This window comes from Periplaneta americana, chromosome 10, assembly GCF_040183065.1.
Source record: "Periplaneta americana isolate PAMFEO1 chromosome 10, P.americana_PAMFEO1_priV1, whole genome shotgun sequence".
Lineage (NCBI taxonomy): Eukaryota > Metazoa > Arthropoda > Insecta > Blattodea > Blattidae > Periplaneta > Periplaneta americana.
This window is the reverse complement of record NC_091126.1, coordinates 111,260,841-111,265,840: the sequence shown is the minus strand read 5'-3', so window position 1 is coordinate 111,265,840 and position 5,000 is coordinate 111,260,841.

Here is a 5,000-nt window from a genome sequence, read left to right as displayed (position 1 = left end):
CATTATATAAAATATATAGGCTTCAGTTCCACACAGACATATGCTCTTCGTCTGTCGCTTACCGTCTTGTGTCATGTTTTGCCACATAATAGATGTCGACATCTGCGTGAATCTGATTGAGTGGATCATCTTCATAACATTAATTACATATGCTTCAGTTGCATATAGACTATCGTTCTTCCTCTGTCACATTTCGTGAAGTGGGTTGTACTACCTCTTTATAGATGTACTGTACACAAGAATCAGAATCCATTTCAGAGGATCTTCAATATTTGCGGCCTCGGTATAGCGGTGGCCTCCTATGCTCGAGGTTGCGGGTTCCATCCCGGGCCAGGTCGATGCTATTTAAGTGTTCTTCAATGCGTCACGCTCATGTCAGTAGTTTTACTGGCATGTAAAGGAACTCCTGCGGGTCAAAATTCCGGCTCTTCGGCAACGCTGATATAACCTCGGCAGTTATATACAACATTATTTCATTTTTACATCTTGCATAATAAATTCAGTATTTAGACTTGAGATGCATGTATCATTTTGTTCTTTCCTCAAGTGAGTTGTACTATGTGGTCATATATGTACATATATGCCGCAACTGCACTCTGAGGAGCTTCATTTTATATATATGTGTGTGTGTGTGTGTGTGTGTGTGTGTGTGTGTGTGTTTTAACTGTCCGAAGACAGGTCTCACCCTCACAAGTAACAGCAACAAGGCACCAGTAATGAGGCACTGCTTACATTGCCGATTAGCTACATGTTCCAATAATCAGACTCCTAATCCATACAAAATTACTTTTTAATTTTATCCTTTATGTAAATTATTTTAATAATATGATATATATTTTAATGCTCAATTACTTAATATCTTCTGCAACTACGAGCGAAGTTGTGTGTCTTCGTGCAATATGGTGCTGCTGAGTAAACTCCCCTCGCATCGAAGTCGCGCTTCTTACGGCCATAACCTCTACGTGCGCAATCGCCCGCAGTGAGTCATCACAGCGCCTCTTTCCCCGCGCTTTATAGGGTGACTATTAAATTTTAGTTGTAGAGCGGTTGTGACTGTATAAAGGGCCGTAATTATTATGTTCTTTACCTCGAAGTAACGATTCTGTCGTACGAGTTCTCGCCATTACTCTCCTCACGAAACTGCCTCCATGCATCCATGTATCTCTATGTTGTCTGAATTCTTCTGCCTCGAACTTGCCTTCCGTTCACTATAACTTCCAGTGCTTCCTGTTTCCAGTTTCTTCTTAGTGACCCAGCCAATTTCTATTTCTCGTCCTGATCAGTTTCGGCATTATTCTTTCATCACTCAGTCTTTTTAGCTCAGCTTCAATTATTATTCCGTCTGTCCTTTTCACTCGCTCCTTGTTCTCTATATCCTTATTACAAATGCTCCTAGACTCTTCTCTTCGTCCTTATGTCCGTGTTTCTGCCTCATAAAATGCCACGCTCCACACATAGCACATCATTGCTCTCTTCCTTAGTCAGTTCTTTTTTCCAGAGTTACGCAGCTAATTATAGCTTTTATTAGCTTCTTTTGCCATTATTAATCCTACTATTGACATGCTGACTACAGCTCATCTTACTGCTTATAGCGTCTCGTTCGCGCAGTCGATGGCATTTAAGTGTGCTTAAATGCGACTCGCTCATGCCAGTAGATATGTTGCCTTGTAAAAGAACTCCTGCGGGACAAACTTCCGGCACACCGGCGACGCTGATATAACCTCGGCAGTTGCGAGCAATCGAACTCGGCCGGCATCGAACTCGCAACCTCAAGCGCACAAGGCCAGCGCTATCTACAACGACTACGGTACCCAGGCCGATATATATATATATATATATATATATATACTCTCACTTAAAACAAAAGGCATAGCTAAGACAGAGTTATCACTGGCTCTGTCATTACTTCGTCCATAGTAGACTCCCACTGTTACACTGGCAGGTGGCAAGTTTGAAGTTACTCGCACCCTCAACCATTTTTCGGTGGTGGTCACCAAAACTTGAGCCGCCTTTATATATGAGAAGCCCTGCAACAACTAATCGAGTTTCGAAACGTATATCTTTTATTATAAGCCTTTCGGTCTTGTATCCTTCTAACATCTCCTCCTTTCTGCCACCATGTTCGGAAAACCTAATCGGTGTCTATTGAAGACCCATATAGATAATTTGTCTTTGCTCCGCTCTGATGCTTTTATCTTTTGTGTTATTCCTGCTACGCCAACCACGTAATGTTAAGACGTTCTCGAATGACTCTTCGATACTGTAATTCATTGGTCGTCAGCATGCCCTGAAGTGGGTAAGGGGTAAATTGTGTCTCGGAATATGAACCGTCGCGTGAAGTAGGGGGGAGGGAGGGAGGGACTGAGACACGCTCAGACGGAGAGAGAGCGGGAGAGAGAGACTTGAGAGAGAGAGAGTGGGAAGGAGAGTGAGAGAGATCATTACTGTCAGCAACCTCGGGTGCACGATAGTGATTTGTCTTATTCGCGAGTAAGTGACGCTAGCTCGAGGGTGCACTGTCCTGATGACCGCTGCTGTAATATCTTGCGCAGAGGTGTCATGCTTTGTTGTATAGTAATAAAACCATTACTGTTGCACAGAGGCAGAGATTTAATAAAAGTTGTGTACAGACTATGAGGCGGTAATGTTTTTGAACGGATGATACTGCATGTTAGCTCCGGTCGGCATTTCGGAAGCATAGGTCGCGACGTTACTTTCCCTATCCACACTTCTCCTCTCGCTTGATTTCTCTATTTTCGTACCCTCTCAACGCTTACGACCGCTTTGGGGGTTGGTTGACATGAGGGGGTGGGCACTGCAAACACTTTGATTTTTGCATTAAGGCAGCCCCCCCCCCGCCGCGCCAGGAAACCGCTCATCAAAGTTGCACTTTAAATTGAGAAAATCCGCCATGTGTACAGTCGTAGTCAACTTAACATCTCCTTTTCTCGTGTCGAGATTTTTTTAATTTTATTTTAGTAAGTTATTATACAACGCTTTATCAACACTTTACCTTATTTAGCGTCTGAATGAGGCGTCCATGACCTCCGTAACCGAATTTCGATCCACTTAGTGGCTTGCGCATCTGCGCTCGCTCGCTCGCTCTCTCTCTCTCTCTCTCTCTCTCTCTCTCATACAAAAAAAAAACACACACACACACAAACACACACACAAACAGCACGAATTTCTATATTAGATTTTGTGTGCTACTGCTACTATCGAATTGGCTCCCATTCGTGTTATAGTGTATTGTGTATTACCCTTATTATATATATATATATATATATATATATATATATATATATATATAGAAGTGTTAAAGACAGTACGGTTTTAGCTCCCAACCTCCTTGTTGTTTTTTCTACTCTATTCCCTTGGTTCACACACGACATATTCTCAAGCTCCTTTTCTGTTCCTTCCGCTCGTTGATTGATTCTGTTACACTATTGCATAATCTTACGTCATCCAGTGATGACTTCATTAACGGTTTTCCTTATCAGTCTCGGCGCATTGTGCCTCTGCCACAGTTCGTGCTCTTAACAACTACGGTTTCAAAATAATTGTACATCTTGCTTTTCATACGTAATGTTTGTCTGGTCGATATATTTAAGGCAGATTTGGGCTGTCATAAGTCCTCTCTCTTGCTGTTGCCGATTTATTCCTGTTATTGTGTCCGCCAGATAGAGTTCGTAACTCTGTGTTTGTCGGGTAGGACATAAAAGATTTATATTTTGCATAGGAGGTGCGCTCTTGCGTTGAGGCTAGTGCTTTTACTGAGCGAGATCGAATCTTCTTACTAATGGTACGGTTTGTTTATGGCGATCATCGTCGGACGCACATCGCCGGCGATGGTCGCCGAGAAGTGGTTTCTTTATTGACGCACATCGCTGTTGATTGCCATTTGTTTATTCCCTCATCTGCTACCTATGGACAAGTAAATTAATGTAGGCCACGGACATAACCTAAATATTATAATGAATAAATCCAACATAATGAAGGTGATATTTTTTTCTAGAAGAGGTAGATGACGGATATCAAAATCTCGCATGCGTATTATAAAAGGAACAAGCTGCAGACTAATGTAATATTCAGTTATAGGTTTACAGAATTCTGTTTTAACGCATTGATAATGATACATCTTTATAAAATCGGCGACAAAATTTAAGGAATATTTCAGACTCTCACCTGACCAGTTTCAATATGTTTTGAGTTTAGTTGAAAATCACAATGTTGATTTACCTACAATTTTTGTAAATCCAGTTGAGAGATTGGCAGTAACTCAGGTTATCACCTGATTATTATTATTATTATTATTATTATTATTATTATTATTACATTACATGGTGTATTCCAAACAATAATGAAAGAAATTGGCTAAACTAGCGCTGAGGTAGTTCCCTTCGTAATCCGCTTATACTCTTTACATGTACGAACATGTGATTGGTTAGGTTTGGTTCGTTTGGTCTTATATTATGACTTGTATATACGATCAACTACATCTCTACAATGAAAAAAAAAAACCCCTATATTTCAGAATATCGCGTAAGTACTTACGTACGATGACTGTGCAAATTAAAAGTAATTAAAAACATGTTTTTATTGTTGGTACAAGATAGATAGTTAAATAACTACATAAAAAGAGATAGTTAAAAGACATGTAAAATAAATTTTAAAATGTAGGCTTATATGTGCATATAATGTAACAAGATCTACGTATGTACTCGTATATATAAAAATTGTATGTTGATAAGCGAGTGATGGCTATATGACCCGAGGTCAATCCTGCCATTCAACTTTGTATAATAACGCACTGCAGCCAAAAGATTATTATTGAGGTTATGGCAGCCGAAATCTAGTGCAACGGAGCTGGTGTAAAACTTACAGAAGGGAGAATTTCCCCCTTACCCAACACTGAACGAAATTCTCTGGGGTTCGGGCGTGATAAAAATGTAATATGTAATGTAAGGGTTTATTGTTTAATTTGTTTATTAATTCATATG